This window comes from Aquarana catesbeiana, linkage group LG05, assembly GCF_042186555.1.
Source record: "Aquarana catesbeiana isolate 2022-GZ linkage group LG05, ASM4218655v1, whole genome shotgun sequence".
Lineage (NCBI taxonomy): Eukaryota > Metazoa > Chordata > Amphibia > Anura > Ranidae > Aquarana > Aquarana catesbeiana.
Genome location: NC_133328.1, coordinates 564,754,350 through 564,779,247, shown reverse-complemented (window position 1 = coordinate 564,779,247; position 24,898 = coordinate 564,754,350).

Sequence of the window (24,898 nt, the reverse complement as noted above, 5' to 3'; positions counted from 1 at the left end):
AGAATACCAGAAGAACTAAAATAGTGTAATCCCGTTTATTAAAAAACAATTAAAAACAAAAGCCAAATAACTTCTTACATTTGCAAGTACCCTCGCCCGTCACTGAGGCTGTACCGCTCGTAAGGGACTGAAAGCTGCGCTCTGCCCGTGGCAGCTGGCGTGCGCTTTGCCACCAGCTGCCGACAACCACAGGGGCTGGAATAGTGGATCAAATTGCGTAACCAGGCACGTCTCGACGTACGTTTCGTTTTCCGTCTTCAGGAGGTGTGCCTGGTTACTATACAGACATACTAAAATAGTCAAACCATTGACCAGTGGGAGTTTGAATAGGGTAGTTGCTGGGCAGTTTAGGTAATCTGAGAATTTGGCCAATAACAGTTAAGCCTGAATAGTAGCTAGGCAGTTTACCAGCCTCAGTGTCAGTGATGAGCATGATTGGAGAACGCAATTAGCATTCCTAATCACAGAAGCCAAAACTGCAAAGCACTGCGAATACAAAAAATGTACCTCCTCTCATAAACAATACATACATATTATCTTAGGGGTCAGTACATTTAAAATGGGTAATAGATTTATATAATGTTAAAATAATGAAATTACAAATTAAACAATGAAAATGAAAAATGAAAATAAAAATATAAAATTAATACTGCTGGCGCAGTGCCAATGGAAATGGATAAATTAAAAGCATCAGTGGGTACTCCTCTGAGTAGCGAAAGAGAGGTCCTAAGTAGTTGATGAGTAGTAAATAAAAGTGTAGCGCTAAAGGTTAAGATGCACAGTACAAACCATGCAAAAAGTAAATAAAAAAAATTGATCACTGAGAGGGCCACATACATTTGATGAGTAGATTAATGTCCACAATCCATATCAGTAACACATAAATAACATTCCCAAATGTGATAGTGTGCATAAGTGAAAAACACAATCTATATTGTTGTGATAAACAAAAAGTCCATAAATGATGGGATGATGACTCTGTACACCATGAGACACCAAAAAATCTTGAGAAGGTAAATACGTACTTGTGAAGGAACCACCACCGAATATAGGGAGGCTTACCAAATGGTTTGAACACACTAGGGCATATGCACTGTGTGTCAAACAGGCTTGCTTTTACATCAAATGAACTCTTGTATGGTACCGTTAAGGTGATGCATATAAATGACAGCCAAATGGTATGAGAGGAACGGACCTCTCCATAGGAGACACAGCTGGAGAGGACAACATACAGCAAGACTTAGATACTCTGATAGGGGGATTGGCGCTGTTCAAATAAAACAGTGTGTATGCGTGAAAATACACTGAAATATAATGCTGTACAGTAAGGTGCTAAATACTAGAAAATGTATATAACAATGAAATACACGAAAAATCAAATTAACAGTGAAATAAAACTTCAGATGGCATCTAATAAAAACTTATACTCTCAACCACTGTGAAAAAATGACAAAGATACCAAAATAGTGATAATCAGTGTAAACGGTGTTAAAAATGTGTATTAGTAGATTGAAAAAAATTAAAACGTAAAAAATGACAAAATACATTTGCAGTGTCCTAAAAATATGAAAAAGTCTGAAAAAAGGCTGTGATATATTAATCCCAAAAAAATTCAATAAAAAATCCTGGTATAATGCTGTGACAAGTGCTCCATGTCTTCTGTTGCACCCCCAATTGTGCCCTCACTCACCGGAGCGCCCAACGCCTGCAGGGGTAATGGGCATGTAGATTGGGATCCAGTAATGATGTTCCTTAGCATTCCAAGTTCCTCGCCACAATGTCCTTTTCTCCTTTTCCAATATGTCAGTGATGTCTTCTTAATAATCCCCACCGATATATATCCATATATAGTGAAAAAAGAGGAGCCTCATAGCGTAAATCCAAAAAGTTTATTGTAAAAAACAGTTTTAAAAACGGAGCTGACAATGCTTCACCGGCTGGCTCAAAGCCAATCGCCGCAGCAACTGCGTGGTAGCGGCGTACGTTCCACAGCCTGCCTACCAAAAACTGGAAGTCTCAAGCAGAATCCACACAGAAGCGACGTATGCGTACCACGAGACCACGCCTTACGCATTTCGTCATCAAGACATCATCTGGATTGTGGACATTAATCTACTCATCAAATGTATGTGACCCTCTCAGTGATCAATTTTTTTTATTTACTTTTTGCATGGTTTGTACTGTGCATCTTAACCTTTAGCGCTACACTTTTATTTACTAGTTTTTGCTTACCATTTTTTCCATGTGGTGTGTTAGCTGCTAATGTTGTGAGCAGCACAGAATTTGTTTGTTTATCTAAGTAGTTGATACAATATAGATTTCAGATGGTGAAAACCCCCACTTTACTCATTAGTCAAAAAGCAATTTAGATCTAGTTCTATGTTGAGTCCCAATGGCTGCATCTAACTAAGGCGATACAACCACTGGGTCTCATTTTGAGAAATTGCTTTCTTAAGGTCGGTGCCTCTCCAATTAGGAGTGACTCTGTCTATACCATAAAATGTGAGGAGACTAGGGTCCCTATTGTGAAAAAGTCGAAAATGTCTGGAGACACTATGATTCAAAAAACCTTTAGGGATATTAGTCACATGTTCATTGATTCGTACCTTTAGTTCTCCTGTAGTCCTCCCCACATATTGCAGGGAGCATGGGCACTCCAATACGTATGTTACATGTTTGAAATGACACGTTATCAGGGGTTTAATGATGAACTCCTCATGGGTGACGTTGGATTGGAATTTGGTGACTGTTTTTGTCTGACGTTTCATAGTACGACAGGCCTTGCATCGAGTACAGTAGTAGAACCCCGACCCATCAAAAAATATTGGGGGCTTTTTTGGGGGGTCCGGTACATTGGGAGCTATTATGTTTCTTAAGCCTGGAGCCCTCCTATAGATAAATTTGGGCCCAACTGGTAATATGTTTTGCAAATCCTTATCTTTTAATAGTATTTCTTAAAAAACCTTTTCAATATCCTTGTATTGTCTATGGAAGTTTGAAACAAAAGATAGACCTCCTTCAAGGGCTTCTTTTTGTTGATCAATAATTCATCTCTATTCATTTGAAGCACCTGATTTTTGGTTGTGATTAGTGACTGTTGAGAATAAAAAAAAATGGAGGGGACACTAGAGAGAAGAAAAGAAAATTGCTGCTCACCCCTTAAAATTGGAACAAAAAAAGGAAAATTTCCCCACAGTGGGGTTTTTTGGCAGCACAGTAACAAATGTAGTCAGTATTGTATGAAAAAATATAACAATTTCATTAAATAATACCATAAGAATAAAACAATGAGCTCCAGTGGGGAGTACTTTAAAAATTGAATATTAAATTGGCTGAACATACATTAGCAGACATATATTCATAACAATACATTATATCATGAACATTAAATCTGACGCGTTTCAACCCCCATAATTGGGGTCTTCTTCAGAGAGTCAGTCTGCTGGGAAGAACACGTAAATAGAATTGATATACACGTATAGATTCCATTACTATAAAAATATAACAATAACTACATTTACCATGTAATACACCAATACAATATAGTTACCAAATAATGTATGTCCAATAGAAGAGAAAACTTCCCACATGGAGATCCCTTAAAAAGATATGTTGCTTTGCCCTCTTCCAGACATCTCTACTGCCACCGCAACCCAGACCAGGGTAGTGAGAAGCAGCGTGTCTTACGAGAGGTCACACCCTTGGGCACCGCCCGCCAAATAAGACGACCGGCCGGAAAGCACAATACACACCTGCAATGAAGATTTGCAAGACAAACTAAGTAAATGCCCATAATAAGGTAGTCAATTTTATTCTGTGGACAAACAAAGGGCCACTAGGGGACTAAGGTCACCTGTATATATAAATATAATGTATATGGCTCAAGCCAAAAAATTCCAAACCATATTTATATGGTGTATTTTTAGAAGCTAGTAACATAAAGTGATAAATAATTCAAAACTGTATGGGTATTGGTAAATACTTTATCTGTGCTCGAGTAAAAATGGTAGTGAGGGAGTGAGAGAGTGTAGGAAGTGAGAAAAATTAAGTGGAGAGGGTGAAGAGTGAAATAAAGCATGCAATCTAGGTGTGTAAAAAAACAACTAAAATGGCGCAAACATGTGCAGGTGGGTGAGGGGAAGAGGGGGTGGTGCGGGGGTTTGTTGGTGTGAATATGAAAATATTACCTCAAAGGGTGCTGGATAGCGCATGTGAATGCATTAAATTGCCCCATGTGACTAGACTGTTACTTGTTAGCCAACCCGGAATTGGTCACAAGTTGTGTAGGACTCAGGGGGTTAATATCCAATCCTGAGTCAACCAGTCTAAGAACAAGCAAAAAAATATATATAAAAAATTTATAAAGAATATAAACAAACCATATCATTAATAGTCAAGGAATAATAAGGGTCAATAGGCCCTGATTACGTGGGGCAAAAAGATGTTACAAAAACACATGGCTAGGGCAGTGTACTTACTGAGTGGTAACCGAAAGTAACAGCAAAGAGTAGTAACAGGCAACGGAAAGTGTTTTTATATATACAGGTGACCTTAGTCCCCTAGTGGCCCTTTGTTTGTCCACAGAATAAAATTGACTACCTTATTATGGGCATTTACTTAGTTTGTCTTGCAAATCTTCATCGCAGGTGTGTATTGTGCTTTCCGGCCGGTCGTCGTATTTGACCTGCTTCTCACTACCCTGGTCTGGGTTGCGGTGGCGGTAGAGGTGTCTGGAATCCTCCCTTTGAGGAAGAGGGCAAAGCAACATATCTTTTTAAGGGATCTCCATGTGGGAAGTTTTCTCTTCTATTGGACATACATTATTTGGTAACTATATTGTATTGGTGTATTACATGGTAAATGTAGTTATTGTTATATTTTTATAGTAATGGAATCTATACGTGTATATCAATTCTATTTACATGTTCTTCCCAGCAGACTGACCCTCTGAAGAAGACCCCGATTATGGGGGTTGAAACGCGTCAGGTTTAATGTTCATGATATAAAGTATTGTTATGAATATATGTCTGCTAATGTATGTTCAGCCAATTTAATATTCAATTTTTAAAGTACTCCCTACTGGAGCTCATTGTTTTATTCTTATGGTATTATTTAATAAAATTGTTATATTTTTTCATACAATACTGACTACATCTGTTACTGTGCTGCCGAAAAACCCCACTGTGGGGAAATTTTCCTTTTTTTTTAGTGACTGTTGAGAATAACCTTTTTCCTGAAATCTGTTGATGAGCATCTCAGCTTGTGTGTGAAAATCTATGAGATTGTCACAATTCCGCCGAACTCGTATTAATTGGCCCTTGGGTCTCCCCCAACCACTGGGCATGGTGACAGCTGTGAATTGGTACAAACCCATTTCTATCCGTCACCTTAAAATGGATCTTAGAACCAATTCTATTCATGTTTTTTGTCAGGGTGAGATCCAAAAAATTGATGGTATCCAAACTACTTTCTGCTGTGAATTTGAGGCCATAACTTATTAATATTAATACATGCTAGGAACATTTCTTCATGGGGACCCCCCATAATAGAATAATGACATCAATGTACCTTTTATAGTACAATGATGATTTATTAGATGTTTTGTAAATGGTTTACCTTTCCCACTTGTTAAGCACTATATTGGCCATGATAGGGGCATACTTAGCCCCCATCGCTACTCCCTTAATTTGGTTAAAGTGTCCTGAGCCCAAAAAATAATTATTGCCCATAGCTAGTTGTAATCCTTCAACCAGAAAGTTGATTTGTAGTGTGTTTAATCTGGATTCCTCCATAAGGGCCAATTTGACTGCTAGAAGAGCATCTGTCTGTCTAATGTTGGTGTAAAGTGATTCAATATCCACTGTAACCAATATGGTATGCTCATCTACCTCAATGGTTTGAAGTGATTTGATGAGTTTGCGGCTGTCTTTCAAGTATGATCTGCCCTTAATAACCAGGGGCTGGAGATAAATATCAAGGTACTCGCCCAAGCGGGAATATAAATACCCTATCCCACTGATGATGGGCCAACCCGGTGGGTTTTCCTTATTTTTGTGGATCTTGGGCACTATATATACTACTGGGATATGGGGAACTTGAGGAATGAGATATTTGGCCTCTTTGCTATCTAGAATGTTATTAGTTCTACCCTTATTCACCCAGGCTATCAATTCTGATTTGAGTTTAGCTGTGGGGTCTGCCCTTAGGGGCTTATAGGTAGTTGTATCCCCTAACAATCTGTGGATCTCTTTATTATAATTGTCTTTGGTAAGTACAGTATCACCACCCCTCCCCCCTTGTCTGCTTGTCAAACTACTATTTGTTTGTTGGATTCTAACTTCTTGATTCCCTCCCATATTGTTTTGTTACTCTTACTTTTATATACATGTAGTGTTTTAATTTCATCCTGTACCATGTTTTTAAAAACCTCAATGCAGTGGTGGGTACCCTTGTTTGGATTAAAGACTGAATTATTTTTCAAGCCACTATGTTGGTAGATAGTGGCTGGTTATGGTGGTAGTGAACTTAGTAACTGAGATGCAAAATGTTTTTTAATGTTCAATTTACGAATATATTTTTCAATATCTATGAATAGCTCAGATTTGTTTACATTTTTATTGTTATGGAAATGATTAAGAGCTCCAATCGAGCTCAAGGTTATCTGCTGCTGTCTCTAATTTGAAAAGTGTTGATATGCATGCATATAAAAGTAAACACACTGAGACACGCTCAGTTTCGTTACTGTTACACTTCTAATTTATTCAAGGCGGTGTTAATGTTTTATACACACAAATACGTCATTGCTATGTCAGTCTAATAGGTACATCTCATTGGTTAAGATAGAAAAGAAGATGGATAATTTTCATAACGAGGTTTGGCTCTCTCTGGTCTTATCTCCAGTTCCGCGTTCTTCTGTGTGTGGGAGGTAGGGGGTACACGCCATTTTGAGAAAATATAGGAACAGAGCAAATCTGTATACTTATATAATGAGTAAGGAGAAAAATATGTATGCACATAAGAAAATAGACATTTTCAGATTACTATTATTATTATCTACATCACATTCCTTCACAATCCCCCCTAAAATGACTATTTTCTCTTTTCTGTCCCTAATACTAAAGGTCCTACTTTTTAGCCTGGCCCTTCTCCTCAGCAACTCTTTTAGGCTGTATATAGAATTGGGCAGCAACTGTTCACTTCCCTCCTCGATACAGCTGGAGAGGTGCAGTCAGGCGCTATCTATCCCTATAACCCTATAGGATTGTGAGATTATGGACAGGGAGTGACTGTAGAGGAGTGAAGGGTTTGTCATCTTCCATCATAAGGAGGTCCTCTTCTTCTTGGTGGAGAAATGTAGGTGTGCTATTGTCTACAGCCTTGCTCATTAACTTTTTTACAAAAGGTAGAATACAGCATATAATCAGGGCTAAAAGATCCAGGATTATTAATACCGTTACCCGTATCTGGGCGAGCACCTTCTGCCACCCACTCATCCAGCTAAAATATTGGTCCCATGGGTCTGTGATACCTGAGTTCTTCTTCAACTCTAGTGACAGATCTTCTAATTTCTTTATAGCTAAAGTAACCTTACCATTTGGGCCAGTATTATCAGGAATGTATGTGCAGCAAGTTCCTGTTTTTTCTATCATTTTACAGACACCCCCCTTCTCGGCTAACACCATGTCTAAGGCCATCAGGTCCTGGAATGTCATGTAGGAAGTGGGGGCTAACTGATCAGAAATTCCCTGGAGGGCATCTTTAGAGTAATTTACAAATCTCTGTTGGTTATAATATGTGTAGTGTCAGGTCACCTAGAGGCTGGGTGACAGATGCACACCGTTGGGATCAGGAGTGCACCGCAAGGTAGTAGACCCTACGGCTGACTGCTGCGGATTGTACCCTGGGAGGTTCAGGAATCAGGTCTACTGGATCACTGACACAGATCCCACTGGGAGCTAGAGCATAGATTCCCCAGGGCGCGGAGTCTAAGAGCCAGCGGGTGTTCACCAGAGCCTCTAGTGGTGAGGATGGACTGCGCTGCAGTCTGGCTCCAGGTCGCGGTCCCCAGGGTCTCACAGCTCACGCTCACGGTAGACTACAGGAGATGAGGAAGGAGGGAGCTGGCTGGAACATCAGGGTCACAGGCAAACAGGGATGGTCGGGAACAGGCCAAAGTCGGTAACAGGAATCAGATGTAGGAAACACAGCAAGTACACATAGAGGCTAACACACAGTGGTTGATCAGCACTGCTGGCTTGCAGTGCACAGGTTAATATAGGGTTCCCTGATAGGGCCTGGGGTGGGGTCATGCTTAGAGGGGAGGTTACAAAAGCAGTCAGGTGAGGGTCAGCTGGTCTCTAGAGATGAACACATGGAGACAGGTATGCTGATCGACAAACTCTATTGCATAACCATGACATGTAGTTAATCCAATCTACATTCTTGCTGACAGTTGTTATGGGGATCAAAGACTCAAAACCAGCTTTTACCTGATCCCTGGCTTTAAACTCATCAGGGACCCCCCTTGTAACCCCTATGACATGTATGTATACATGAGGATCAAAGCTTCCGGAGAGAGCTGCTCGCTTCCTCCTCTGACTGTGTGCTGGGTCAGTGTATGTATCAGGGGTATCTTTTGTTAGGATATGGGGCTTTCTATTTTCATCTTTTTTGTCTAATGCACTCTGTGGTCGCCCAGTCTGGCCCTGTGTTCCAACCCACTGGCCCCCACAGAAGCCACAACTCTGTCCCCAGTAACTGTCTGTGTGGCATACATATATGTCCTTACCGTCAGGGATATCACTGTACCAATGGCATCACCATGAAGGGTCAAACGGACAAGGTACTATGTCACAGTAATCTAAGGTAAAGGTGGTCACATGTGTACCTGAAGAGTTACACCAAAACGTAATTATGTTATCATTTTTGTGATGGCCACCTCCTGGGCCCCTCCCCCCTAGATCAAACAGAAAAAGGATATGCAGCACCCGAAAACACGCTCTCCTGCAGTGATAAGCGTGCATTCAGGTGTTCTTCCTGGCCAACTTGACTGAGGTGGCTGTGGTCAGCAAAACTTGGAATGGACCATCATAACTTGGCTCAAGGATCTCCAGACAGTAGTTGGTGTGTTCCTGTATCTAATTCAGGATCTGGAATGGAAGAAAACACCTGGACATGCATTCAGGTTAATTCTCGTGATAATGTGGTTACATAATTAGTCAACACATCAGACTGTAACTGTAACTGTTGTGGAAAGTAACAACCAAGTCTGGGGGCTGAACCAAACAAAATTTCATAAGGGGATAGGGCATGTTTCCCCTGGGGGTGTGTCTGACACTGAACAGGGCAATGGGCTAACTGTCTGGCCAACTCATGTTAGTCTCTTGGGCCATCTTTAACATCCTGTTTTTAGTGTCCCATTCATCCTTTCTACCTTCCCGCTACTTTGAGGGTGGTATGGGATGTGTAGTGCCAACTGAACCCCCAGTGCTGCCCAAATCTCTTTAGTAAAAATTGTTGTTAGGGCTGGTCCCTGATCTCTCAATATCACCTCTGGGACCCCAAATCTACATACTATCTCACTCAGTAATTTCTTAGCTGTGGTCCTGGCAGTCATGACCACTTCCACTAGGGCGTATTCGAATCTGCCACTTCTTGGCACTTGAGAATGATCAATTTGCATCCTCTGGAATGGGGTATAGGGCTTTTGCCAGGTGCTTCTTCTGTGCATTCTGGGTTACATTTGGTGCAGATAATGCATGATCTGCAGAAGCTGTCGGTCAGTGGAGTAACTCTTGGTGCAACACTTGTTGATAAGAGAGTTCATAAAAGTCTTTGTCAAGTGGGCAGCTCCATGTGCCCATTGCACCACGGCTGGGTACATACTCCTGGGTAGACAAGGCTTCTTGTTGCACTCGAATAGTCCATTTCTGAGAGTTGTTCCTCTCCGTTTCCAGCTTTCCTTCTTATCCGGACTTGCTGTTTCCTGTAGTTCTTTTAGATAAACTCTGTCCACTGGGAAAGTCTGTAAGGTAAGCACGGGGTGGTTTTCTTCTACCACCCTGCTGTCCACTTCCCGCGGACCACCAGCTGTCTGTTTAGCAGCTGTATTGGCTCGATGATTGTCTTAAGCTTCCTTTGAGTTCATTTTGTCGTGTGCTTTTACTCAGAATAGTCACTTGGGTTGGGAGAAGCAAGGCATCAATCAATTTTTCACAGGTGTTCCTGCAGCCATCAGGAATCCTCTGTCCTAGATAACACCATAATCATGGGCAATGTTGAAAGCATATCTTGAGTCCATATGAATGTTGGCTCTTTTTCCCTCTGCCCATTTACGTGCTGTAGTAAGTGCTTATAGCTCTGCCTCCTGTGTAGACATCACCGGTGTTAAGGCTTCAGCTTGTAGAACAGTGTTTTCAGTGGTGACCGCGTGTCCTGTGCGGTCACGGGGGTAACAAGTCAAGACTCTACTCCTCCTCCTCCTTTCCCCCCTCGAGAAGTGGAAGAAGGGTGGTAGGGTTCAGTGTTTGACAACTTAATAGAGTAATGCTGTCCAGTAGGAGGGAACACAGGAGTCTCAAGTGTCTGGTAGTGGACAAGTGTTTCGGCTGGATCTTGGTTGAATATGGCAACAACGTCATGGGGAACAAGCAGAACGAGGCAGTGTCCGAGGACCAAGTTCAAAGTTTTGTCAAGCAAGTCTTGTGTAGCAAATCCAGCTCGCAGACACAATAGGCCTCCTCTTGCTACCGCATCCAGCCGACAGGAATAATATCCTATGGGGCGTAGGCTGATGCCGTGTGATTGGGTGAGTACACCTGCAGCATGTCCCAGACGTTCGGATACAAAGAGCTTGAGCGTTTTGTCGTAGGCTGGGAGCCCTAGCGCCGGGGGTGGCGCACTCAAGGGTTTCAAACTTTAGATATTTCTTCAGGAGACATCTGGAAGGGTCTGATTGCAGAGCATCAGTAGGAAGGCTTCTGGAATCCATGCTCTGCACTAGGAAATTAGTCCAAGGAAGGCATGAAGGAATTTCTGACCTTGTGGCAGTGGGGTGTCAGAGATTACTTGCACCCTGTCTTCAGTGGGGTGTCGTGTCCCATGGGACAAACGGTGTCCAAGGAAAATGACAGGTGTTGAGCACCACTGCAATTTGGGCTTTGAGGCTCTGCAGCCCTGGTTGGCAAGATAGCACAACAGGCTTTCTGAGGTGACTTCAAGAGGGGGTAAGTCAGCTGCACAAAAGAGAAGGTCATCAACATGTTGGAAGAGAATCACTTCCGGGTGTTCCTTTTGTCATGTGTCAAGGATGATATCCATAGCTTTTGCAAACTGGCTTGGAAAGTTCTGTGCCCCTTGTGGCACAACTGTTTAGGTATGTTGCAGTTTCTTTCCGTGGATGAATGCGAAAAGGTACCAGCAGAAGGGGTGAGGGTGGACACTGAAGAAAACGTTTGTAAGGTCCACCTCTGTGAGGTATTTTGCAGTCAAAGGCATCCACAGTAGGTACCTGGTTCTCTTTTTAGGATTCTCTTCTTGGGGTTATTGTGGTTTCCGGGGCAATGAAGCGCCCTCTTTTAGCTTGACTGAAACTGGTGGCACCTTTAAGTTACCGTTGTCTCCCGGTCCTGTGGACCATAGGCACGCAGGGATTCTGTCAAGTACTTCCTGCAGTATTGGACTTGAAGTTTTTTTCTTCATTAAGTGTCATCAGGAGAGGCAGAGAACACAAAGCAGATGAGTCTTCTAAAGATAGGGGAGTATGTAACTTCACCCCCCTTCAGGCGTGTCCTGATTGAGGCCTGTAGTCTGGACAACACATCAGCTCCTAGTAGATTCAAGGGACATGTAGAGGACACCACAAATCTGGCAAGCAAATCAGGAAGTGGAAAGGAAAGAATTATTAGGCAGGTTCACCGCTCTCAACACACTTTTGGCTGCACCCCTGTCAATGAGGAAAGTGGTAGGTTTTTCGTCTGGGACATCTTGGGGCTCTGCATTCTTTCCTTATGTGACCCCGTTTCCCACAGTTGTAACAGGTGATCCTTACCCTGGTATTGGGCAGTGGTGGTGGACGAGTGTAGGCGGGATCTTCATCATGGGTTACCATGAGGGGCGTTGGTTTTTTACCTTTTTGATTTTCTATACCTCTGGCCACCAACAATAAATCAGACATTTTCATTGAATGGTATTCAGGGCGGGCCACCATCAGGCCTTTTCTGATATCCTCTCTGAGCCCTGAAACAAAAGCAGTTGATAACATGTGTGTGTGTGCCTTTATGAGTCTAGCATGATACTTCTTCACAGACTCCCCTTTATCTTGGGTAATATCTTGGATTGTGGTCTTCTGATCCGTCAACTTCTCCTTTGCCCAGTCGTGGAGTTGTGCACAGAACTCCACGCCTGAGGTGTAGGAAGTGGCACTTGTCAGGCAGGCATCATTGAAGGCCATCTGCATGACTGGCCAAAAGACATATCCTGCTTTGATTTGGCATAGGCTGATCAAGTCTCTCCAGGCAGCTGAGTAAGTTTCTTGTATTTGCACTATCCTGTGGTAGAAGGGAATTGGCTGCTTCTCTGGGTCAGGCAGACTTGTCACTAAGGCCGCTGCTTGTGATAGAGTAAAAGCGACATACATCACTGGTGCCCCTTCTGGTAACCGAGACTGTTGTTGGGGCGGGGGCTGACAAGAGGCACTGTTCTTTACGGTTGCCAGCATGTGTTTGAGATCCTCTCGGAACTGAGAGTCTGGAGCCGGATTGGGGGTTAAATCAGTGGGTGGCCTTGCTGCCTGCTGTCGGGCTTCCCACTCAGATGCTTCTTCATCATTAACATATCCGGCCTGGGAATGTGATGCTCCCGTATTGGGGAAGACAGGTGTGTGGTATGAACCATCTTGGTTTAAAACAGCGAGGGCTGGGTACAGGCTGTTTAAGCTTACTGGGTGTACCAAGATGGCCGCCGGCAGGAAGTGCACTGGACTGGGTAGAAAGTGAAGGCATGGGTGCACTAAGATGGCCGCCGGGCTGAGTTGTCACAGTGGGTTGTGCTTGGGTGGTGAGAAAGGAGTGGTTGTTAGACGGAGGGCAGTGCTGTCCCTCCCCTCCTTTGTTTAAAGTTCCAACATATCATCAGCTATACATACATAATACAATCGCCATCTTTCTTAACTTCCTTTATCCAATTTTCTTTATCACACAGGATTTTTCTCCCTGTCTCTTCAGCAACATAACTTTCGTCACTTCTTTCAACTTTGTTAACTATTTCAACATCTTCTTCTCTCCTTCTTTACAATATCACTTTCATTACAATATCACTTTCTGTTTCTCGGCTAACGGCTTGAGAGGGGAATACATACAACCAAGGAGTTAATATTTTTCTCAGCGTTCTTATCAGCAAATTCCTTCGGTGTGGGCACATAAGACTAATGTACAGTTAATCTCAGAACAAGAACAAACACATCAGGGGTAGTGAGGAGCAACGGCCCGCGACCCAACAGATCCCCCGGGCAGCCCCCCTCCCCCTCTCGTGTATATCAAACAATAAACCACAAATACAATCACGACAGGACATTACACCTGCCACTCTCTGAACCGTAAAGCCTCAGCAGGCTAAGATAAACGCAAGGGCAGACCACCCTGCAAAAATAAACCCGTTTATAGACGTTTTTCTACAGCTCTACACCAAGAGGCCGACAACTCTTCTTGGGGTGAGTCCTCTGTAACGCTTTCAGACTGCAAAGCCAGCAGCTGAGATAACCCTCAAAGGTTCCTTGAACCTAGAGTACACCTGTCTATAAACGACTGCTACAAGGAAACTATCTCATCCCAGAGGCCGACAGCTCGTCTGGAGATGAGACCATACATTCACGCATGTAGCACTTTTAGACTGCTGAGTTTCGTAACCCAAAGAATGACAGACAGTGAACAAAAAAATACAGTCAGCAGAAACCCATCAGCAGGTTCGTTAAACAACCTCAGGCGAGGAAATACCTGCCTCTAAGACAGTCTCAGCATACCGACAGAATCCAGCCGTCAACCGAAAGATAAGAGAGTCGTACAGTGGTAAGAATATCAATCAACTCACCGGTACTGTTAGGGCTGCGCAAACCCCACTCTCATTAATCAGTTAACGCCCGAATGCTTGTCGCGGTATAACTTCGACCGTAGCCTGAGATCCCGGGTTTCGGCACCATCTGTTATGGAAATGATTAAGAGCTCCAATCGAGCTCAAGGTTATCTGCTGCTGTCTCTAATTTGAAAAGTGTTGATATGCATGCATATAAAAGTAAACACACTGAGACACGCTCAGTTTCGTTACTGTTACACTTCTAATTTATTCAAGGCGGTGTTAATGTTTTATACACACAAATACGTCATTGCTATGTCAGTCTAATAGGTACATCTCATTGGTTAAGATAGAAAAGAAGATGGATAATTTTCATAACGAGGTTTGGCTCTCTCTGGTCTTATCTCCAGTTCCGCGTTCTTCTGTGTGTGGGAGGTAGGGGGTACACGCCATTTTGAGAAAATATAGGAACAGAGCAAATCTGTATACTTATATAATGAGTAAGGAGAAAAATATGTATGCACATAAGAAAATAGACATTTTCAGATTACTATTATTATTATCTACATCACATTCCTTCACATTATCAGGTGCAAATTTTAAACCTTGGGCCAATACTTCCAGTTCCTCCTCCAAGAAAACTGTATCAGTCAAATTAAAAATGCCTGTGTTTAATTTTCTTGCTTTCTTTTTCTTTCTGCCCCTCCCTCTTCTGCCTCTTTTTCTAAATATTCTCTGGGGTATTGTGGTACAGTGGGTTGGATCCTGTAAGGTTCCTTCCATCCCCTTGATTCCCCCCCCCCTGTTGATGGTGATTCTGGTAAGATGATGACCCACCTCTATAATTCCCTCTATAGTGTCCCCGTGGGGGGTGGATATTCCTTGTTGGTACTGCTTTTTGTTGGGGGTCTGTGAGTTGTTCTTAAACCTCTTGGCCAATTGGGCCACTACATTATGGACCTCTACTCCCCTCTCTACTGATGATTCTTTGGAGCTACCTGGATTAGGCCCCTCCTGCCATTTGTACACTTTATTGTCTTTTTAATCCTTGACATCCCTCTGGTATTTTTTAAATTTTTTGGTTATTATTCTATTATTATTTGGTTATTATTTCTGTCCTCATCACAAAGTTAGAAAATGTTTGTGCTCCAAAAGAGATAATGGTAAGGATACTATGACCAACATCAGCCATTAAAGTGCCCCCTTAATTTGTAATAGGCTGACTTGACTTACAAGAATAGCCGCCGTTCCTACTCTGAGGACTCGGCGGCAATGACGTCAGCATGTAGGCCCCTGCTGATGCATTTTGTGTGCATGCACTTTCTCAAGGGATCCGCTTATTGGAATTGTCTGGAGGTGCCTACGTGCTGACATCATTGCCACTGAGTCCTCAGAGTAGGAACGACGGCTATTCTTGTAATTTTTTTTCTAGACAATTTTTATGATTTTATGCTGCAGCAACTGTAATTGATTTGTATTCATTATATCAATAAAATACTACACTATGTGAGCATCGTTTGGGCTACCACTGGCAAGCTTTTTTTATACAGTGTATGACCCTTTTTAGATATCACCACCTAATTGCTACAGCAGAGCAGGAGGCCACTATGCTTCATAGCAATTGATCAATGTGCATTGATGTCCGCCATCTCTGGATGATCCCTCTGGAATTCACCATCTGATGGCAACACCTGGGCAGGAGACCACTTTGCTTCATAGCAATAGTTTAAGACTCATTATTGCCCGCTGTCTGGTTAGTGTCTAGATTGCTGGAGATTCATGGTCGTGGCAGTCCAAATTCTTTAAACGCTGGGTGAAGTGAATTTACTTGATGCTTGATATTATTTGATTTTTGGTGAACATTTTATACACAGTACACCTACCATTGGAATTATTGTGAACACAAGGAAAAATTGCTTCAATCATGTCGCAGATTTATTTATTTTAGAACTTTATTCACTCATCACTTATTAAGACTTTTTTTTATGTTTGTCACAGCTTTTCTGTTTTATTGATTATTGAAGGTTGTATATTAATTTTTTTGTGCTAAGCTGCTTATCTATTCATACAGCGCTCACTTTATTTTGTTTTTATAGTTATACTTACCTGATTCTCCACTCTCTCAGCAGATGGCCCTCCCCCAGGAACTGGTGGTGGACCATCCCTCGGCATTCTACATCCAGTGCAAGGCTATTGACCCTGTTTTGATCTTGATGATCTCAGGACCCTAGAACCCTGGAGCATGAGTGAGAAGAAGCTGAGGGGACCTGTGTAGCTGCAGGAAGGAGCAGAGGATTGGGTATGCAAATTTTTTTTTGTTCCCCTAGACCAAAACGTTTAATTAACCCTTGCAGTTCAGGCATAGCCCCACTGCAAGGTATCTTTTTTTAGATATTGTGGGGTTTTATGAAAACCATTTATATTCTTTTAATTTACTACTTATTTGCGCTCATTTGCATTTTAATATTTACCTGGAATATAATAAAGGGCAAAGGAAAACAAAAAATGCCATCACAGGCAGTTTATAAAAACAAATGACTTGTTCGTGGATTTTGTTAGCAAGGATAAAGTTGTTGAAACTCTGTAAACCTATTTGAAATGGCAGTCTTCTCTCGGGAGGTGATGTATATTATGAGTAAGCGTGAGATTGCTGCTTAGATGTCAGGTAATAAACTTGTTTTTCTAAGTGCAGACAGTTGAGGACGATTGAAAACACATGTGATTCAGCTGTTTAACCAACCACCAGAAAATTTGGTTTTGGTAGATTTGTGTGATTTTCTATGCACACCCACCCAATTCACTTCTGTCTGAGTTTTTAGAATGGTCAGTACACCATGCTTCACTTTACTCTTTGTTTTGTAAGTTTGCTTAATGCTAATGATGAGAATGTGGATGAGAATGTTCCAAGTTATATTTCTAATTCTATATTACAGGATGTAATGTTATATTACAGATGTATGAACTAATATTTATCCCAACAATAGTTAGGAATGCCAGTGTGGCACCAGCTGCAATAAGAGAAGGAAGATCTTAGAGCTCCTTCATATGTATAGCAATTCTACCACCAGGCTATTGTAGGTGGATTGCTCTTCAGAGGGCGTTTGACAGGTGGTGAGTAATGGAAATGTTGCCTCCTTACCCCGTGCTTTAACTCTCAAAATGATGATCCACCCCAATGCAATTGCGTGCTGGACGATTGTGCTACATTCACTTAAATAGGTTGCATTTGGTGGCAGTACTGTGTGGCAATGCAGCACAAGCACAGTATGTATACAGCCATGAGCAGCTGTATTACAATGTTTAGGTGGGCAGTCGGAGGGGGGGGGGATAGCAAATAAAAATAATAATAATATAGCTTATACAATTGAGACTCAAGTCATACTGTAATTGAATGTTATTAAAACATTACCTTTCCTTTTCAATCTGCAGTGCTGTAATTTTCTGTAAAATGCAATACAATATGGCTACCTGGAAGCAATCTATACACACATGGTGTACAGCACAGCCCCCAGATATGTAATTTTCTGCTTATATAATTGGCTTACAGATTGTTCCAGAAGTCTGCACTAAAATACAAGTCAGATTTTGAGCATCCCCTGCAACAAAAATGTAATTTTTGGTGAGATATGCTCAAAGGGAAATCACGTGTAAAGGGATGTAGACCTTACCACTTTCCTCATTAGATCCCTGTAGGTGCAATGGCTGATATATTTTTAATGTGGAACCACTCCCATACAGAGTCACTGTGCACATGGACACAGACAAACAGTTTTTTCTTCAGAAAAACAAAAAGTAGGAATCTGAAACAAACTTTGTTAATATTTTTGCAATGTACATAGATCACCCAGAGAGGACCGTTTTTTTTCTCAACAAAAGTGGAATTACTCTTTAAGCTGGCCACAAACATTACAATCTCTCTGCACAATCTGCTTTAGATTTATCAAGAACTATGATGGATGAGTGCCTACCTGACTGGATGCTTAGGTAGGATTGGATATTCAGATCCTCCTACTACAAAAATAATGGGTAGTCTAAAGAAGAGTGTACAGGTATTGCACAGGCAGATTGTAACCTGTGTGGTTTGATTTAATGAGGAAAGGAATGTGTTTTAATCTTAAATGTGCAAAGGCGGCTTGCTCCACTGAGCTTGTTTTTGAATGACTTAAACGGTCTTTCATTGGAAAAATAGGAAACAAGGTCCTTTCCCGGTAATTTTTCAGTTTTCTCCCCCAAATGGGGGGGGGGGGTCATATTGTACAGGCAGAAGGTGGTGGCTCAGACATTACCAATTGTATCAATTATTTTTACTGTTTGATTGTTTATATCTGCTTTATCAAAGGATATGTTAAAGCATGTCCAAAGATTAATAATATTAAACAATTTTATATGAATATTATGTATATCCTTTGTGATTACGCCATTCAGTTTCAACTACTGTTTATTGATATAATTACAATACCATGGATCATAGATTTAGTATTGGTTAAGGTTAATTCAATTTGATTTTGATCAATAAGCTTATATCAACTCTTTGACATGCCTCATGCAAAGTCCCGCTTCAAATTCTTCCCTTTGTTTTCATAGTAAAAATAAATGTATTTATTTAACAGGATTCACTGTATACCAGGATTAGTGAGCAGATTTAACTGTGCTTATGTCATCACCATTAGCAGTTCAGTACATTAGAAGACTGCCCTATTTGCCTAGCATCTCAAAAAGTTGTTCACTGCATGCAGTCTTAAAGATATGGCAACAAGTGCACCACCATACAGATTGGGCCTGTCGTTAGCTGGCTGAAGATAACCAGTTAGGCTCCAGGTAATATACAACTGCCTCACAGGGGTACTCCTTCTTAAGAAAATATACTTATACCCTCACTTAAAGGTATATACTCAGAGTGTACTCTGTGACACCATAATTGGTCAGTTGTTGCAAGAGTTTTCATTGCCAATTATGTTTTTCACTGTTTATGCTGTCCTTTATCAATGCTGTGTATATCAGGTTAACTTGGCCTAGTAATAATAGGATTTTTTCATCATACTTACCAGTAAAATCCTTTTCTTTGAGTACATCATGGGACACAGAGTTAGGCTAATATTCATTACCTACTGGGTTATACTTCATCTCCAGGTGAATGGACACTGGTAGACCAAAGGTCTTTAGACAGGAAGTGATCCCCTATATAACCCCTCCCATACAGGAAGTACTTCAGTTTTGTAGCAAGCACTGAATCCTCAAAAAAGAGGGGAGGGACCTCTGTGTCCCATGATGTACTCAAAGAAAAGGATTTTACAGGTAAGTATAAGTATGACGAAAAAATCCAATTTACTTTTTCATACATCATGGGACACAGAGTTAGGCTAATATTCATTACCTACTGGGACGTCCCAGAGCAATAGCCTTGGGGGGAGAGAGACACCTTGCCAAACAATAGCCATCAGACCTTATACGGCAGCCCACAGGACACTGCGGGCGAAAGCCGAATCCTCAGCTGCTCGAACATCCACTTGGTAAAATTTTGTGAATGTATGCACTGAAGACCAGGTAGCAGCCTTACAAACCTGAGCCACAGATACCTGATGGCGAAAAGCCCAGGAGCTTCCTACACCCCTGGTAGAATGAGCTCTCACCCTAAAGGGAGGAGCTTTACGTTTCAGACCATAGGCCTCAATGACCAATTGATGGACCCAATTGACAATGGAAGCTTTGGAAGCTGGCTGTCCCTTCTTGGGTCCTTTTGGTAAAACAAAAAAGGAGTCTTATCCTCAGATCTCTGCAGATCTAGACAAATAAACCTTGACTGCCCGGACAACGTCCAAGGTATACAATCGTCTCTTGTCCGCCGAACGAAGCTGAGAGAAAAAAGAAGGAAAAATAATGTCCTGATTTAAATAAAAGGCTGATACCACTTTTGGCAAAAAGGATGGGACAGGTTTAACACGACTCTGTCGTGGTGAAGGATGAAGTTCCCCGCAACTCCAACACCCTTTTAGCCGAGGTGATGGCCATCAGGAAGGCTAGCTTGCGTGACATGCAAGTCTAATAGAATTTCTTTGTTAGGTTCAAATGGTTGTTTCTGTAACACAGACAGCACCAAATTCAAGTCCCAAGGACACATAGGTGATTTAATGGGTGAAGCAAACGAGCTGCCCTCTGCATAAAGGTTCGGACCAGCAAATGGGAGGCTAAAGGCCTTTGGAAGAATACGGACAGGGCCAAAACTTGACCTCTGATTGTATTTAAAGCCAATCTGATTTCCACAGCTGACTGTAGAAAAGAGAGAATTCTCCCAATCACGTATTTCCGAGGATGCCATTTTCTGGCCTCACACCAAGTAATACAAGTCTTCCAGACCTTATGATAGATCTTCCTAGTGACAGATTTTCTAGCATTCACTAGAGTAGACACCACTGGTCCCGAGATGCCATGGTCCTTTAGCACCCTGGCTTTAATAGCCATGCCTTCAAATTTAGAGACTGTAAATTGGGGTGGAATATAGGACCTTGAGACAGTAGATCGGGGCGATGTGGAAGCGTCCATGGCCCGTCTATTGTCAGCCTCACAATCTCCGGGAACCAGGACCTTCTGGGACATGCTGGTGCCACCGGAATGACTGGAACCTCCTCTCTCCGAATCCTGCACAATAAATGTGGAAGGAGAGAGATCGGAGGGAAAGCATAAATCAGGGAGTACTGGCTCCATGGAACTACCAGAGCACCTGCTCTGATTGCCAGAGGATCTTTTGTTTAGGACACAAACTGCTGTTCCTTGTTGTTGAACCTGGATGCCAATAGGTAAACCTCTGGACATCCCCAATGCTGGCAAATTTCCTGGAACACCCCTGGGTGTAGGGACCATTTCCCTGGGCATATCTGCTGGCAGCTGAATCCTGATAGGATAGTCCTGAAGCTCCACTGTCCAGGACCGTAGGGCCAGATGTACTGCCCGTAATTCCAGGACGTTGATGGTCAGGATCTGTTCTGTCCTTGACCATTTTCCCTGAGTTGTGAGCCGCTCTAGGGTCGCTCCACAGCCTGAGAGACTGGCATCTGTAGTCAGTACTCTCCAAGTTATCGGGAGAAAGGATTTTGCCTTTCACAGGTTCTGATCCTGCAACCAACAGTTTAGGCTTAAGTGTGCCCGAGGAGATAAGAACTTTGGATAATCCAGGGCTTGTCCTCTTCTGTTCCAAGCTAACAAGATGTCTTGTTGTAAAGGCCTGCTATGGAATTGGGCATAGGGCACTGCCTCGAAGGAGCACACCATCCTCCCTAGAAGACTCATACAGAGTCGAATGGAGGGATGTCTGGTGCCCCTTATCTGATCCTTCAGGGCACCGATCCTTACGGGTGGCAAGAGTACCCTCGCTTGGACCGTATCTAGGATCAGATCTAAATACTTTAGACTTTGAGCTGGTCTCAAGGTTGACCTTTCAGTATTTATGATCCAGTCCAAGCTTTCCAAATATCACACTGTGCCTGTAGTAAGTGATCTCTGAGCATGAGGTCGTCCAGATACTCGAGCACCAAGATTTCTTGGGCTCTTAAAAAACCCAGTACTGGTGCTAGGACCTTTGTGAACACCCAGGGAGCTGTAGCAAGTCCGAAGGGTAGAGCCACAAACTGAAAATGACGTTCCTCTACTGCAAATCGCAGCAACCTCTGATGAGGCTGAAAGATAGGTACGTGTAAATACGTGTCTTTTATATCGATGGAGGCTAGAAAGTCTCCCATCTGGAGTGGGGTTACTACTGCGCAGACAGACTCCATCCGAAAGGACTGGATCAGTAGATAATGGTTCAGTGGTCTTGGGTCCAAAATGGCCTTGTGTCCCCGTTTGGTTTTTGAACCCTAAACAGGTTTGAGTAAAACCCTGTGTCTTTTTCAGGTACAGGAACCTCTACAATCACTCCTTGATGCACTAAATGATGTAGTGTCTGAAGCAATAAGTCTCTTTCTGGAGGATCCGAGGGAACGCTGGATCTTAGAAACCTCTGGGGGTCAACTACAGCTTGTAACCGCGGGATATAGTTGAGGTGACCCACTCATCCTGAACTATTGTTCTCCAAATGTCCGCAGAGTGCACAGTATACAGTTCCCCATCCAGTATACAGCACCCCTCCGCAGTACACAGCCCCCCCATCCAGTATACAGCCCCCCTCCCCAGTACACAGCCCCCCATCCAGTATACAGCACCCCCATTCAGTACACAGCCCCCCATCCAGTATACAGCCCCCCTCCCCAGTACACAGCCCCCCTCCCCAGTATACAGCCCCCCATCCAGTACACAGCCCCCCATCCAGTATACAGCCCCCTCCCCCTGCACTCCCAGGAGACCCCCAGTCTCCTGGGACAGCGCTGCCAGCATTCTCTACAGTTAAGAAAAAAATCACTGCCAGCCCCTTCCACACTGCTCCTCCTATGTCACTCATATTGTAAAATGAAGCTTTCATATACTTCAACAGCTCCATTTTTTCCACTGACCTGGTCACATGACTACTCTCTCTGACATTACATAGATGTCATGTGACTGCTCTACTCCTCCAATCTCAAGCTTAAGCTAAGAAGAGGAAGATCGAGAGGAGGAGAGCAGCCAGAATAAACGGAGCTGTTAAGATATTTACAAGCTTCGTTTTAGAATGACGCTGACACAGGAGGAGCAGTGTAGGAGAAGGGGCTGGCAAGTGATTTTTTTAGCAAGTGTTTTTTAGAACATGCAGGCAGCGCTGTCCCAGGGCCAGGACAGGCGGGGTGGCCCGCCACCTGTTGGTAAAACATAGTATTAGCATATAACAATATAACACGCAGGCACTGTTTGTCCTCTGTTTTCAGGGGAAAAAAGCGTGTGTTATATGCCGATAAATACGGTAATCTTATTTACTATGGGCTACCAATAAAAAAAATAATAAATAACTAGAGCTAATGGAGAAAGAACAGGGGATGTCAATGCATCTAGGAAAACTGTCTGAAATTCAGATTTGTGTGGGTTTTTACACACATTTTTCACAGCTGCTATCTAGGGGTTGCTAGAGAACTGTGACATGTTAGATGAACTAAAGAACTCTCTATCCACACATAGTATATTTTAAGCTGCTTTTATGCTGGAAAAAAAAGCAGAAAATATCCTGGAAAAAAGTGAGATTTCGCTTATCCCGAAGAGGTGCTGATCTTCCTTTACTTTAATATTATGGCAGGTAAATTGAGCACTTGGATTAAGTACTCCTACTAATACGGCTGATCTACGACAGGGTAGTGAGCTGTCTTTGCCTTCATTGCAATGCTTAACTAAAATCTCCTTGTTTTCTTTTTTTATGTCTGTAAGACTACAGTAATATTCTTCCAAAAACAACAAGGGAGGTGAAGAATCATGAAATTTTATGCATATGTCTTTTTTTGAGACTATTATGAGCAGTGTGAAAAAAACTGGGATTAGAGAAATATGGATCGGGACCAAGAAAAACACACAGGTGTGAGAAAATAGAAAAGAGACACTTGAGACAAAATTATACAGGTTGGACAGGATCCAAATCTTAATAATTGCTGTACAGGTTAAAAAAAAGGCGTAAGTGAGATTTTCTCAGTGTGCTATGGCTGCAAAAGTCACAGAAAGTCTTTGAGACTTTCTGTCAAAGAGTTTGAATCCCGTTGAACTGTGACCTTTGCATAGTGCCTGTATAACCAAGTGACCTTCTGCAACTCATTAAAGCTAATGTATCGTATCATTCTCTTCTAATTGTGTTCATCAGGATGTTATAGTCACTTCTCAGTTAGTCATGCAGCAAGAAAGGGCATGGTTCAATGGATCTAATGAGCATCTCGTGGTCTTTTACATGCCTCTTTATTAGGAAGCTCAATAGTACATAGAGTGAGTGACGATAGTGACTTTAAGCATCTGCAGAGAGCCTTCCACTTAGCACTAGTTCTTTAGTGGGATTACAAAGGGGTCAGCCATTTGGATCACATAGTTCAGCTTTTTTAAAAACTGCTTGAAGTCACTTGGAACAGCCTTGTCTTAAATCAGAATTGTCCAACACCTTATAGCCTTAATTGATATGGCTATGGCCAATCTTTTAATTAGGTTCTGTGACAAGCAGATGTTGGTAAGAGTGGTCATTTTGTGTTCCTGAGGTATATACATATTAAAGTATAAGTTGGCCAAGGGAAAATACTCTCTACTCTCTCAAAATATATCTGTTATATGAAGAATAGCAGAAGATATTGAACTATGCATTTTATAAAATGCTTAAAATGCTACTAAAGCCCTAAACATTTTTTTTCTAACTTAAAGTGATATTAAAGTCTTGGATTTAAAAAAATTAAAAATAACAAACATGTTATACTTACCTGCACCTGATCCTCCTCTTCTAGGGATCCCCGCCGGCGCTCCTGGCTCCTCTCTGCTGTCGAGTGCCCTCACAGCAAGTAGCTTGCTCTAGGGACAGCTGCTGCTCTGTGTGTCCATTCACACACAGAGCACGGCCCGGCCCTGCCCCCTCTCTCTCCTCATTGGCTCACTGCTTGTGATTGACAGCAGTGGGAGCCAATGGCACCCGCTGCCGTCTCAGCCAATTAGGAGGGAGAGTCCCAGGAGAGCTGAGGCTCTTATGCCCATCGCTGGATTGAGATGAGGCTCAGGTAAGTATAAGGGGGGGCTGGAGGTGTTGCTGCATACAGAAAGTTTCTTATCTTAATGCATAGAATGCATTAAAGTTCATGTAAACCCGATTCATGACATTTGAGCTGGGCACATAGCAGTGTTTTCTTATCTCTTTTCAAAGCACCAAGTCCCGTGGCCTTCTCCTGCTCCGCTCTTCTGTTATCAGTATGATAAC